The sequence below is a fragment of the Plecotus auritus genome (assembly GCF_963455305.1).
Source record: "Plecotus auritus genome assembly, chromosome: X".
NCBI lineage: Eukaryota > Metazoa > Chordata > Mammalia > Chiroptera > Vespertilionidae > Plecotus > Plecotus auritus.
The window spans coordinates 108,610,761-108,626,490 of record NC_137784.1 but is presented as its reverse complement, the minus strand read 5'-3'; positions in this window follow the sequence as shown (position 1 = coordinate 108,626,490).

Genomic DNA, 15,730 nt, shown 5'->3' with positions numbered 1-15,730 from the left:
ATAAAATGGCGACTAATAAACACCTCCTGAAAATGTTACAAGGATCAAATGGATAATCATGGTGATGTAAAGCACAGCATAGGGAATATAGTCAACAATATTCTAATAACTAAGCATGGTGCCAGATGGGTACGAGATTTATCAGGATGACCACTTAGGACGTTATGTAATGTCTAATCACTGGGGTGTACACCTGAAACTGATATAATCATGTATGTCAACTATCATTAAAAATAAAAATAATTTAAAAAGAAATAAAATTCAAAATAAAGGATCAAATGAGTTCTTGTATGTTAAGCTCTTCAAACAGTGCCTGACACCCAGTAGATGCCCCTTAGCAGTTTGTTTTTGTTTTAACGTGAGGACTTTTTAAAGAGTTCAAAACTTGGGAGCACCTGCTTAATTCAAGTCCGGAAATAAAAGTCACAGCCATAATATCAAGAAACAGAGAGATATTTTTGGCAAGGGGGTGCTCACCGGACTCTAGTCCCTGGAGCTGCTGTGTTCCTATGGCTGTGGTGATGATTATGTGTAGGCTTAGAGATGTTGGCACAGGACTGAGGTGCCCTGCTGAACCCACGCATACCATTCTCGCTCCTATCCATGTGCCTACACTTTAGCTCTCCTCCACCTGGCCAAGTCCTTCAAGCCTCACCTCCACGGAGATTTCACTGAATGCTTTTGCCCCTGAATTCTTGGCCCTGTGGGGAAGTACTGCACAACTTAGCACTTATTGCTTTTCTGTGCTCTGTGCCTTAACTCTACTTTAACATCTGAGGGCAGCCTCCTTGTCATAGAAGAGGGCATCCACAACACTGCCTGGCTGCTTTTGAGCAGCCTTCACTGCATGAACACTTTAGGACTGATTGACACTAGGCATTCAGTGGGAACCTGGGGCCCCTCAAGTCCTGCCCAACTTGCTATCTCCCAACCCTCCACCCGCCCCCCCCCACCCCTGGGCACACCACACTTCACAAATCAACAAGCCTTTTCAATAGCCATCTTGTCTCTTAGAATCTGTATCTAGAGGCAAGGGTCATGTTTTACACTGTCCTCCACGCAGCCCAACATAGCACTTCCGACATGAACAGAATAGAGTAAGCACATAGTTTTGCTGCTATAGATAACTCAGTGAAGATACCATTCTTATTTCAGGCATGTGCGTTTATATGCATCCTTGTGTGTCTGTTCTTGCTCCTTAAACTGTAAGGGGCTCCAGAGGAAGAACTGTCCATTTCAGGAAGAAAGTTACAAGATGATTAAAAAACAAGGTGAAAACTAAGATATAGATTTAAAAAAAAAATCCAGGGAGCCAGTGTTCTGCCTTCAGTACACACACTGTCACACCAAAATTTTTCAAACCTCAATATACATAAGAATAATTGGGGAAAGCTTGTTAAAAGTCAGATGCCAAGGCACACTCCCACCCAGGGTCTTATTGAATAGGTCTGGGGTGGTACCTCGTACTATGAATTTCTAGCAATCTCTACCAGGAATTGGCAATGAGAGGGGACTCCACCTTGAAAGATACTGAGCACTTTTTCATCTTCATCAGAGATCCCCAAACTGTTCACTACCAAGGGTTTTAATGTTTATTTCCCCTCATGGACCTCATTTATTTTTTTTAATTTTTTTATTGATTTCAGAGAGTAAGGGAGAGGAGGAGGGAGATAGAAACATCAATGATGAGAGAATCATTGATCGCCTGCATACCCCAAACTGGGGATCAAGCCTGCAACCCGGGCACGTACCCTGACCAGAAATCAAACCATTGACCTCCTGGTTCATAGATCGATGCTCAACCACTAAGCCACACCAGCCTGGCATGAACCCCATTTAACACACTGTTATATGTCACTTAGTATGTGCCAGACACTGTCCTAAGGATTTTACAAATAGTAATCCATTTAAACCTCATAACATCCCCATAAGGTAAATGTTAATATTTTCCCATTTTACAGATAAAGACATTGAGGTACAGAGAGGTTCAGTGAATTGTCCAAAGTTGCCCAGCTAGTAAGTTTTTTTAAAAATTGAGGTCAAATTCCCATAACATAAAATTAACCATTTTGAATAATTCAGTGAAATTTAGTACATTCACAACATTGTGCAATCACCACCCCTACTTAGTTCCAAAACATTTTCATTATCCCAAAATGAAACTCCATACCTGTTAAGCAGTTGCTTCGCTTTCCCCCGCCTCCCCCAGACTCTGGTAACCACCTATCTGCTTTCTGTTTCTATGGATTTACTTATTCCAAATACTTCATTTAATATAATATTGATATGATACAATACAATGTGATATGATATGATATGAGGCCTTTTGTTTCTGGCTTCTTTCACTTAGCATGATATTGTCAAAGTCCATCTGCATTGTAGCATGTATCAGTGCTTCATTCCTTTTTATGGCTGAATAATATTCCAGCTCTAGCTGGTTTGGCTCAGTGGATGAAGCATCGGCCTGTGAACTGAGGGGTCCTAGGTTCAATTCCGGTCAAGGGCACATGCCTGGGTGTGGGCTCCATCCCCGGTGGAGGGCATGCAGGAGGCAGCCAATTGGTGATTCTTTCTCATCATTGATGTTTCTATCTCTCTCTACCTCTCTCTTTCTCTCTGAAATAAATAAAAATATTTTTTAAAAAATAATAGTCCATCCTATAGATGTACCACATTTTGTTTATCCATTCCTGGCAGGGAAGTTTTCAAGTCGGTATCTGAATCCAAGCAGTCTGGTTCTAGAATCCACGCTCTTAACTCTCTGTGTTCAAAATACTTATCTTCCTTAAAGAGGATATATTTGCAAGTAATAATTTGCTATTTAAAAATATATCAGATATGGGCCTGGCCAGGTAGTTGAGTTGGTTAGAGTATCATCCTGATATGCCAAGGTTGCAGGTTTGATCCCCAGTCAGGGCACATACAAGAAGCAACCAATAAATGCATAAATAAGTGAAACAACAAGTCAATATCTCCCTCCCTTACTTCCTCCTTCCCTCTAAAATCAAAAAATAACATTTTAATTTATTTTTATTACTAGAGGCCCAGTGCACAGATTCATGCATCGGTGGGGTCCCTCCACCTGGCCTGCAGGGATCAGTGGACCTCTATGCCAGCCTGGCCTTACCTGTCAGCTTGTTGGGCTCTAGCCCACTGTCCATGCTGATCCTGCATAGCATGAAATAGTGTGCAAAGCAGCAGGAGGCTGGGAGGAGCCTGAGCTGGGCTGGGCGACATTCCCGCACATCCCAGCCAAGCTGTGCCTGATGCTGCCCCGCTCAGGCGTGCAGGGGGAGTGTCCACGGGAGAGGCTCGCACTGCCACAGCTGCACTCGCCAGCCATGAGCCCAGCATCTGGCACCCATCTGTCAGCTGAGCGGCGCTCCTGCCATGGGAGCACACTGACCACCAGGGGGCAGCTCCTGCATTGAACGTCTGCCCCCTGATGGTCAGTGCACGTCATAGCTACCTGCCAGTTGTCTGGTCCTTTAGGCTTTTATATATAGAGATTTTTTTTGTTAATCCTCACCTGAGGATATTTTCCCCCATTGATTTAGAGAGAGAGAGATAGAGAAAGAGAGAAACATCGATGTGAGAGAAACACATCTATTGGTTACCTCCCACACATGCCCCAACCAGGGCCAGGGATTGAACCTGCAACCCAGGTCTGTGCCCTTGACCAGGAATCAAACCCATTGACTCTTTGGTGCAAGAGCCAACACTCAAACCACTGAGGAACACCAGCCAGGGAAATAAATAAAAATTTAAAAATGTATCAGATACATATAAAACTATACCAGTGCTTCTGATTAGCCTCAGACAGCCACATGGAGGTCATTTAATTCCAGCCAAAGCCAAAAACATTTGATATTATAGTTAACCTCAGCAGCCTCATGCAGGCACATTTCACTAGACTTTATGAAATAAAAGATGTAATTCATAGACTGTCTCCCAGGCTTTTATGGGCTCAAGGACTCCAGTTTGGGATCCATTGATTGCAAATCCTTGCAAGACAACCAGCCAAAATACACAGCTTCCATCAAGTTGTTCCATAGACTCTACTGGCCATCTAGAAAGTGGGTTCATGCGTGTTAGATTTTCCATACCAAGCAGCCAAACAAGAAAGGAGTTGGAGATGAACCTTCAATAAATTAGAAAATTCCAAAATCCAGAAAGTCATTCTACCTGAACATTCTAATTAACTAACTAGAGTTTCTCCATTAAGAATGCACATACCTGCTTGGGTTCAATTCCGGACAAGGGCACATGCCTGGGTTGTGAGCTCTATCACCAGTAGGGGGCTTGTAGGAGGCAGCCAATCAATGAGTTTCTCTCGTCATTGATGTTTCTATCTCTCTCTCCCTCTCCTTTCCTCTCTGAAATCAATAAAAATATATTATCAAAAAAGAATGCACATAGTCATGTACTGGGGACCACCAATAAGACCGCCCTTAAACTGGCCTTCCAAACCCAAAGTGTCTGCTCTGATAGAACCTGAGATGAGAGTGCTGTTCAAACACAACCCTGATCACATGATTTTTCTCCTGACTTTTCAAGGGTGTGGACACACAAAAAATCAGGCTTGCTTGCACCTCCTCTGGTGATACCTGATCCACATGTCCAAAAGCCCCATTTTTAAAATAAATATTGTTCAGATTATTACAATTATTCCTCTTTTTCCCCCCATAGCCCCCCTCCACCCGGTTCCCACTCCACCCTCTGCCCTTACCTCCCCCCACTGTCCTCACCCATAGGTGTACGATTTTTGTCCAGTCTCTTCCCACACCCCCAACACCCCTTTCCCCCCGAGAATTGTCAGTCCACTCCCTTTCTATGCCCCTGAATCTATTATATTCACCAGTTTATTCTGTTCATCAGATTTTTTATTCACTTGATTTTTAGATTCACTTGTTGACAGATATGTATTTGTTGTTCATAATTTTTATCTTTACCTTTTTCTTCTTCTTCCTTGTCTTAAAGAATACCTTTCAGCATTTCATATAATACTGGTTTGGTGGTGATGAACTCCTTTAGCTTTTTCTTATCTGTGAAGTTCTTTATCTGACCTTCAATTATGAATGATAGCTTTGCTGGGTAGAGTAATCTTGGTTGTAGGTTCTTGCTATTCATCACTTTGAATATTTCTTGCCACTCCCATCTGGCCTGCATAGTTTCTGTTGAGAAATCAGCTGCAGTTGTATGGGTGCTCCCTTGTAGGTAACTGTTTTTCTCTTGCTGCTTTTAATATTATCTCTTTGTCTTTTGCTCTTGGCATTTTAATTATGATGTGTCTAGGTGTGGTCCTCTTTGGATTCCTTTTGTTTGGGGTTCTCTGTGCTTCCTGGACTTGTAAGTCTATTTCTTTCACCAGGTGGGGGAAGTTTTCGGTCATTATTTCTTTAAATAGGTTTTCAGTATCTTGCTTTCTCTCTTCTTCTGGCACCCCCATAATTCAGATGTTGGTACGCTTGAAGTTGTCCCAGAGGCTCCTTACACTATCTTCATATTTTTGGATTCTTTTTTCTTTTTGCTTCTCCGCTTGAGTGTTTTTTGCTTCTTTGTAATTCAAATCTTTGACTTGATTCTTGTGATCCTCTGGTCTGCTGTTGGATCTCTGTATATTATTTTTTATTTCAGTCAGTGTATGCTTAATTTCTAGTTGGTCCTTTTTCATATCCTCCAGGGTCTCACTAAATTTATCAGCCTTTTCTAGAAAATTCTTGAAAAACCTTATAACCGTGGTTTTGAACTCTATATCCAGTCGTTTGCTTTCCTCCATTTCTGTCATTTGTGACCTGTTTCTTTGTCTCCGCATTTTGGCTGCTTCCCTGAGTTGATAGAGTGGCTTTGTGTGCTAGGTGTCCTATAGGGCCCAGTGGTTCAGCCTCCCCAGTTACCTGAGGTGGACACTCTTGGTGCACCCCTTTGTGGGCTGTGTGCACAATCTTGCTGTAGTTAAGCCTTGATTGTTGTTGGTATCACTGGAAGGAATTGACCTCCAGGCCAATTGGCTGTGAGGATTAGCTGTGTCTATGATGGGAGAACTTCTGTGATGGAGATACCCTTATGAGGCAAGACTTGCTTCAGTGGGGCTTTGGTGCTCACTGAGTCTGCCCCCTGAGTGTGTCCCTATGGATCTGAGGAGTTGTAATCTGGATGGTCCTACTCTGACCCTTGGGTACACTGGCTCTTGGATCTCCAAGGAGGTGCTAATTTAGCCTCTGCCTGAGGCCACCAAGCAGGAGCTATGGAGAGATCTGCAGATTCCTCTTCTTTTTTGGGTTTTGGAGGTGCCCAGATGAGGCCCAGCTGTGAAGCAATGCAAGTTGCTGCAGGGCCTTGGGCCTTCTTTTGGATGTTCTGGGTCTCACTGACTCAGCTGCAGTTTGTTAGGTAAGTTTAGAATTCAAAGGACCAGGCCATTCATATGCAAAAGCCTCTGAACACAGCTTGGATGGGGCAGAGTCTCAGGGCGGAGCAAACAGCAATGGCTTCCCGTCAGTCCTGCCCTAAGAGGCCCCTGGGTCTCAGTGTCCCTTGGTAATCGCTGCAAGCACCTCTGAGAGAAAGCCATCCTCGAGTTCCGCCTGCTGCCAGACAGTCCAGTTTCTCCCCGTATGAGTCTGGGTCCCCAGAGTCTTGCCCGGAACTGGAGTTCAGAGCAGTCGGGAGCTTGTGTCTCCCTCCAGATTGAAAAAGCTAGCCATGTACTCAGTTGCCAGCCCTCTCTGCGCTCGCACCTCCGTACCTCTGCACTTTACTTCTACAGCTCCTCTGAGTCTCAGTGTGCTTTTCTCTTTCTTTCTAGTTGTAGAATTTCCACTCAGCCAGCCTTCCTGTGGTTCTGGATGATGTCCATTTTGTCTTTTAGTTGTAGTTTTGAAGTTGTTGTGCGAGGCAGCAAGTTCAGGTGTTTACCTATGCCGCCATCTTGGCTTTTCCTTACACTCCAAAAGCCCCATTTGATAGTGAGCACTGCCCTCTCCAAAGGGATCCCTTGCTGCCTTGTCAGAGACCAAACAACCAGGCTGGATCCAAAAGCATTGGCACTGGCTTCACTCAGCAGAATGAAATGAGCATCAAGAAGAGCCTTGAAGGGGAAGAGATGCCACAAAACATGTTGCTTGAGAGTTGAGAGATGAATGGTGAACGATGAAGGGGTCTTCGTTTTTATAGCCCCAGGGCCTAGCTGAAGGCCTGGCGCCAACACCAATGGGAAAGCATTTGAAACATGTTTGTCGATTGAATGACTAACTGAAAGGGAGCCTTCTTGTTCTAGGGATCATTATGGAGGCATTGTGGAACTGCTCTGTGGGGACAGAGAATGGAGGGAAGTTGGCATGGGTCTGGAGTGCCCTGCCAGGACCTACACAAACCATGTTTTTCTGTGCCTGAAATTTTCTCCCAGGCAAAGTTCTCAGAGCCTGAAAGTCTCAAAAGTAGATTCCTCCAAGCTCACTGTGTGCTTTATTCCACTGAACTCACGTCTGAGGGACTTAACAGTGGCATAGTGTTGTGGGGAGACTCTGATGAGAGCACCTATATAAAAGCATATTGAAGAAGGCCAGGGACTTCTTGTTAACTTACCAATATTGGCTTTGCACAGTCTAAATGAGTCGTTGTCTGTGCCATTTGGCCAGGTAGGTTTCTATCTATGGGTCTTATCACTGAACACACACATGTGCAGACACTCTCCACACATACTCATTTTATAACACAGTCAACTCCTGTTTGCCAAAATCCAAATAACCACAACCCTCAAAGAATCTGAATCTCTTTTTGCAATACAATGCAATAATCCCTTACATTTGTATGGGGCTTTGCGGGTCACCAAGTGCTTCCCTATCCGTGACCCCATTTGTTTGTTGATTGATGTTCAGACAGGTCCTGAGGCTTTACTAGAGGCGGGAGGGCCTTGTGAAGAATCAAATAGCAGTAACTTGTGTGATGTGAGTGGCCTTGGCTGTGTGCTGGGCCTCTGAGCACCAGGCCTCTTGCTATGGCAGAGACATCAAGGTTAGAGTGACTTGCTGCCACAGACTTGCAGGGACATACCAGCACATGGGGGACTGGGCTGGTAGAATGTGACTCCTGCAGCTGTAAGGAGCTGAGACTCATCTGCACTGTGGTGGCAGCAGTGGAGACAGAAATGTTGGAGCGCCCCTCCCTCATTTCGACAGACATCAGGAGATGGAGCTCCCCCGCCCCGCCCCGTCCCGCCCTAGCTTGTTCTGGGTATTGAGGGTACAGAGAGAACAAGACTTGTCTCCTAGACGTCTCTGACCATGTGATTTGTTAGGTTTTCTCTCCTTCAAGTCTCTCCTTGCTCATTATATAATCTCATTTTGCCAGGGGACAAATGTTGAGAGAAGGGGTTCTAACCAATCACTCCTTCCCATTACTCTCTCTCTCTCTCTCTCTCTCTCTCTCTCTCTCTCTCTCTCTCTCTCTCTCTCTCTCTCCCTCTCTTACACACACACACACACACACACACACACACACACACACACACACACAAGATGCTTCACTCGGCCTCAAATACCCCAGAGCTAACCTGGCTGTGTCATGTTCCTCTATTAAGGAGAATATGGAGTAAACCAGATCTATGGGAGCAAAATGAAAATTTGTAATGCATAGTAATAAGAGTAATCCCTCACACCTGTATAGAATTTAATAGTTTACAAAACACTTCCATCCCTTTTCCTTTATTTGATCCTGTGTCCTGTCATCATTTTTCATATTCAAAGACAATTTTCTGATTGTGATCTCTATCATTGAATGAAGCAAGACTAAAGCAGGGTTAAGAATCACTCCAGCCCAGCCAGTGTGATTCAGTGGTTGAGCGTCGACCTATGACCAGAAGGTTGCAGGTTGCTGGGTTTCAAGTTTGATCCCCAGTGGGAGATGTGCAGGAGGCAGCTGATCAATGATTCTTTCTCATCATTGATGTTTCTATCTCTCTCTCCCTCTTCCTTCCTCTCTGAAATCAGTAACACATATATTTTTAAAAAAGGAATCCCTCCTGCCCTAACGGGTTTGGCTCAGTGGATAAAGCGTCGGCCTGCGGACTCAAGGGACCCAGGTTCGATTCCTGTCAAGGGCATGTACCTTGGTTTCAGGCACATCCCCAGTGCGGGGTGTGCAGGAGGCAGCTGATCGATGTTTCTCTCCCATTGATGTTTCTAACTCTCTATCCCTCTCCCCTCCTCTCTGTAAAAAATCAATATATATATATATATATATATATATATATATATATATATATATGAATCCCTCCAGCCCTCTAGTAACAGACAGCATGGTGGGTTTGTCTTTTTGCACTTTTTTTCTTTCCTCTTTGCATTGTTACACTCCCTTGTCTGTGGAGCCCTAAGTTTCCCAGTTTCCTGGGATCCTAGGACCCCAGGGAAAATGGATGCTGATCAGTAGCTCCCCCGCCACCCAAGCTGGGCCAAAAAGCCTTTGACTCCTGTCTATATGGGTGGGATGGGGAGGGGAGACCCTCCTCTTTGGGCAGCTCCAAAGTTAGCCCCAGCCCACCTCAGCCAATTGGGCAGGCCTGGCCTGGGAGAAGGAGAGCGGTATCAATAGACAAGGAATGGAGGGTGATGTGAAGCTTTTATAGTAGGATGTAAAATGGGGCTCTGAAGCTAAGTGCAGGCTTTGTAGGATGCAAACAAAACCAAAATCCTGGGGCTTGCAGGAGAAGATGCTGGTGAAGGGCAAAGAGAAGCCTCGTGGTAACCACTGGGTCCTCAGACTTTTTTTCTCGAACTTTTTTTGTTAACTACGTCACTCATCCCCCCCGCCCCATATCTTCTTCATTTCTCCAGTCTCTTCACTGAGCCCCGTTCTACCTCCATTCTTCCAATGTAGCCCCAATGTCCTGAGCTGAAGGTGCTTTCAGTGAAAGCCCACCCCAGAGAGTTCTGAAGCCATCCCACGCAAACATTCTCAAACTCCCCCATCCCTCTCTGTGTAGCCCGTGGCCACACCATTCACACCCTCCACCTGGTCCAGAGCCCAACCTCATGGGAATGCCCAAGAAACTAAGGATCAATGGGGGATATAAAGTCACTGTGCTCTACTGGTTTGCAGCAGCAAAGGGTCAAACCCTGTCCTCTCCTGGTAGGGGCTGTTAGGGCGGACTGTCCTGGCAGTTGCAGGCAGAGAACCCAAACAGTAGGGGAAAGCTGCTTTTAGCTAGTGGCCAGGCTTCTAAAAAGAAATGACGGTGCAGAGTTGCTGCCTTGCTGGGGTACGGATGGAGACCCAGGACCCCTTCCCCTCATCTCTTGATATAATTAGCAGTCAATTGAGCCTTCCAGCTTCACTCAGCTTTGGAAACTCCTTTCCAGCCCAGGAGCCCCCAGCAGATCCCTCTTCCAGCCCCCACCCTGGCATCCCAGGCCAACCGAGTTAGCATTGTCACGCAGGCAGTGGCAACCAGTGCAGGGTGGGCGGGCCTGTGTAATTGCAACCACTTCCTGCCCCAGCTTGCCCTAGGGCTGGCCCAGTCCCTGAGGACAGTCGGGGTGGGACCCAGGTACCAAGAGGGAGTCTGATTGAGGTGGGGGCTGCCCAGTGGGACTGCCCTCAAAGGAAATCAGCTGAAACTCATAAAATGGTGGGAGGTGCCCTCAGTTCTAACAAGTCAGCATGAAAGGGCTGGGGCCTCGGGGCTTTCTATTGGCACAAATCATCGGTCGCTGCAAAGAAGGATCTAGACAACACTCTGACTAGTATATTACTAATTCCAATATTCACTTTATTCATGAGCTATGGACACTCCGAAGACCCAAAGGAGAGGGGGAGAGGAGAACCGGAGTCCCCAACATAAGGATGCACTCCCCTCTGGCCTTGGCACTGCTCTCTCTGAGTTAGTAAGGGCAGAGAAGACGTGAGGGGTGGAGGCTGCTGAAAAGACTGGGTGGTACACCACAATATTAGTCTGGTGCTTCTCCCTTTCTGGAACTTGCAGGATTTGCTGGCTGGTTGTATCATCTGTCTGACTACCCAGACCTCAGAGTGTGCAGAGCCAGTCCTACCTCAGGTACCCTGGAGGTTCAAATGCAGCAGAAAGAAGGATCCCTCTCTTTGGGGGCTAGGACATCAACTGGGCGTGGTTAGGTTGGTAGCATGGGCAAAGCCTGCACTTCGTAGTCAAAGACGGAGGTGTGGCTGCCTCATCCCCATGTATTAGCTGTGTGACTTTGGGCAGCTGGCTTATCTTCTCTGAGCTTCAGTCTCCTGATTGTGGTAAAGGTGAAATAAGATACATGTGGGAAAGTGCTTTGGAAGCTATAAAATGCTCTACAAAGGCAAGGATGGGATGCTCATGCTAAGTGGGGTGGAGGTGGGAGAGAGGACCCTACTGGGGGAAAATGACTAGGCACCAATGATTAGTGTGCAAAGCAGCCAGGGGAGCTAAAGGAACACTCTATAATGGGGCGACCAGAGGCGGGTGGAATGTGAAGTGAGTCAGTCTCTCTTCCAGTTAGAGGTGGGTCTGAAAGAGGAGATTCCCCTAGGACAGTGGTCGGCAAACTGCGGCTCGTGAGCCACATGCGGCTCTTTGGCCCCTTGAGTGTGGCCCTTCCACAAAATACCATGTGTGGGCGCGCACGTACAGTGCTATTGAAACTTCGTGGCCCATGCGCAGAAGTCGGTTTTCGGCTCTCAAAAGAAATTTCAATCATTGTACTGTTTATATTTGGCTCTGTTGACTAATGAGTTTGCCGACCACTGCCCTAGGAAAAAGTGGGCAGGCTACGTGGGGGAAAAGCCATCATTTCTCTCCTTTTGAGAAGGGCTTGCAACAGCCCGGTTGCCTTAATCATGCCCATGTGAAGAGAGGCCAGCGGTGGGTAGGGAGTTTTGTTTGGGGGGAGGGGGTTGCCTGTCAGTCCTCCAAGTGTAAGGCAGCAGCTGGAAGCGCGCTGCTTACTTGCATACCACGCCTGCAGCATACACACTGCTCGCTGGAATGAGCCCGGAATGTCTCCTCTCCTCGCCCTCTGCAGACAGAGGCGAGCCGAGGGGAGCTGGGCTAGCCGAGCACGTTAAATGACAGCTGGCAAACCTGTAGGCTTCTCCATTCCCTTCACATTCTGTCAAGGACTGCCCAGGCCCTGGTGACCCCTGCGCTCTTTTCCTTGATTAGCACCCACATGGGTATGGGGCCATCCTCATTTGCTAGGGGGTGGTTGGGGGAAAGGGGGTGCCTTGGTGTCGTGGTGGCACATGTTTTAGGGATACAATCATAGTCATGCATGTCATCAGTCATGTGTGCAGGTCCAGGCAGGTGTCTGCATACAAACATGTGTCATATATGTGCATGCTCCAAGTGGTGAGAATGCGGGACTGACATTTCTGCTCCTGTCTGTCTTTGGACTGTCTCATCTGTGAAATAGAGAGACTTGTACCAGAGCATCTCAGAAGGCACTTTTAGCTGGAATGTTCACTGTTCCTACATGTATGGCTGTGGCTGCTTTAAAAGTCAAGGCAGTGGGGAGGGAAATCAGCCAAACCAGTTGTGACGTTGGCTGTCAACACTTCAGATGTTTAGGTTTGGAGATTTAACTTTCAAAAGGCCAGTTACTTGGCATCATGTAACATCTGTTCACTTTCCAAGGAGCAGTCTTACACTGACACCCGGACTATGACATGATGGTGCTTGTCTTTTTGCTGTTTGTGTCTTTACATGTGTGTGAGTGCACCTATGGGTGCATGTTTAAATTGCATCAGAGAATATTCGAGCTGAAGGAGATCCTGAAGGTCATTTAATTGAATCCCTTCCATTTCTAGTTCATTTATCCAACAGCCCTTTTGTGAGCCAGGATCTGTGCAGGGAGCTGCAGAGATAAATAAGGCATAGTTTCTGCCCTCCAGGAGCTCACTGTCTAGCAGAGGGGAGAAACATGGAAACAAATAATTACAATACAATGTGATAATAGAGGTATAAATCCTATGCTATGGGAGCACAGAGGAAAGACCAATTAATTCTGCCTGGGGGGTGTCTTAGACAGAAACTATGTCTGTGACAGTCATACAATCATTCTACAGCCAATGAGTTTTTACCTTCACTTTCCCACTTCCAAAATATTCATTCTTGTTCTGCTTGCCCCCCTTCGTCTCCAGAAATCTAGGAAGTTGCAAACTGAGTCAAGGTCACCAGGAGACCTTAGAAATCCTTAGTAAACTGTGAGTATAAGGCTATGGAAGAAAATGAGCATGTCCACACAAGGGGCCTGTCTGAACAACTAGAAAGGATTAGCCAAGTGGCATGTGAGGATCAACACATCCCACTGGAATCCATCACGACTATCCTCTCAGATACACACCAGCAAGAGGCTCAAGTGTGGACAGTTGTGGTTGCCCGTGGCACTGGTTTAGCTCACCTTGGGGTAGCGATAGAGACTGATAGGGAGGCCAAGGGAACTGAGACTCCAGCCCTACCTGCCTGGACAAAAGGGTGCGGATAGAGAACCCTTTCAACAGGGTTTTCTGCCCAAGGAGTGGGGTGGCAATAGGCATCCCCTCTACTTGTCCGGTGTCCTTGATTAACAGCAGTGCTGGTTAGTGAGATTGTTACTGAGGATAATGGGGCAGCCTTAGTCAGCGTGGAGGGCAGATTAGAGCCAAGTTAACTGGCGGAGGGGCGGGGAGACAATAACCCTGGCCTCAGCACCAAGTTCCAACCACTATCCTACCTGCCCAAGAGACGTCTGTGAGAGGCTAATTTCCAGCTCTCTTCCTCCACCGAATCTAGCATGTTTCTCCCTCTCCAGGGACACAAGAGGGGCCTACCACCCCACCAGGGCGGCAGCACATCTCCCCTGCCACCCTTTCATCTAGAAATCCCGGAGATGCTACAGCGAAGGGAACCCTGGGAATGTGCCTGAATGACCCACAAACACATCTGGATTTTTGGAGCTCAGGCCAGCCCCGAAACGGACCCCAGGGAAGTCTGCCAGAGGTTGGGGGCGGGGAAGGGCGAGGTAGCGCCGAGTGCAGGGCCTGCTGTTTGGGACTCCCGGCCCACGACTAGGACAGTCCCAAACTTCCTGTTTCTTCCGGCCGCTCTGACCCCGGGGCTGCAGCTCCGAGATAGCTGGGGCCTGGAAGTGCATGCTGGGTAAGCGCGACGGCCCGGGCAGGCGAGCTGCCGGCTGTCGCCGCGGCGCGGGGCCGGTGTCAGCGCGCGCGGCCGCGGTCCCTAGCAGTCACGCTTTGTATGTGGGATGGGCAGCGGGCAGGTGGCAGGGAGGCCCCCACGCCGAGGGCGCGGGGCGGAGCCTCACGGGGTGGGGGCGGAGGGGGAGGGGCAGAGGCAGCCCCCGGGACAGGGGCCTGGAGTTGGTGCCTTTTAAAAGGGAAGCCAAGTTGCCTTCGGTGGAGGCCGAAGTTCGATCCGACCTGGGCGCGCCGAGTGCAGGAAATCCTGGAGGGGCAGCGTCGCCGGCTCGGCCCCCACGGGGCCCTAAGCTCCCGTACCACACCCCGAAGCCCTAAGGGGGTCGCGTAGGACAAGTAAAAGGAAGTCCTTTACTCTGCGTGGGGAGTACGTAACGGAACTGGTGAACCCCTACCCAAAGATGGACCAGATTTAGGATTTTTTTTAAAAAGTGCGGGCTAATGCTAACTCCACAGAGAAACTAAGGCAATCGCAATCATTGAGGGATGGAGGTCGGGAATGACAGCCCACCCCCTCAGTGCCCTGTCTTCAAAATGGACTGCATGATGGGGGTGGGGTGCTGAGGCAGGCGACACTTGACTGCTAATCCTAAACTGCCTCTGCCCCAGCAGCCCCACTCTCCTCCCCGATGCTGGTACTAAGGTACATAAAGATGGTTATGTCAGAATAGAAGGTTACCCCCCATCTGTACCCGCACCTCCCTTTGGCCCATGCCCCTGCTTGTAACTTTCAGATCCTGAGGAATCTGAAAGTTATGTTCTTACTCTGGGGCCGCTGTTGGATATAGGACCAGGCAAGACAGGAGGTAGGGCATACGGGGGCCCACTTTCCAGATTATTGCTCCCATTTTGAAGATGAAGAAAGGAAGGCAGCCCAGAGAGCTTAAACATTTGCTGATCTCACACAGGGAGTCAGTTATAGACGTTAAAACAGCTTGGAGATGGGGGTGGGGGGAGTAATGCTTAAGACTCGGATTTAGCAATTACGTTCTCCCACCAAGTCTCTTCAGACTCTAAGTGAGTGCTGCTTTAGCAATCCTCTCATCTTCTCTCTGATGCCACACTGCACTAAGGTTATTTGATTATGTTTCTGTCACCCATGCTAGACTATGAATGCCTCAATAATGGAGACAGGATCTTGATGTTTGTTATCTCAGTGCCTACCTACTTAAGTGTTTGGCACATAGATGACACTCAATAAATGTTTCTTTGTTGAACAGTAGAAATCAAGAGTCCAGACTCCCAGATGTTTTCAAGTCATAATGCTCTTATCTACCTATTCACCTACACACCTGGCTTAGAAGCACCCCTTTATGGGCAAGATCTTACTATTGCCACATATCCTCATGCTGGACTCTACACTCAGAGGGGATTTCAAAAGTAGAACACAGAAGGTGAAGGGCCATCAGTGGCTGGCTGGTTAACTCACCTAGTCAGGGGCAGGCTTGAGCTGCCCAGTTACAAATCTGTATGGTCTGTGCCCTGGTGCCCTTCTCTGGAACCAAAATATAGCAGGCAGTGCAAACATTTATGC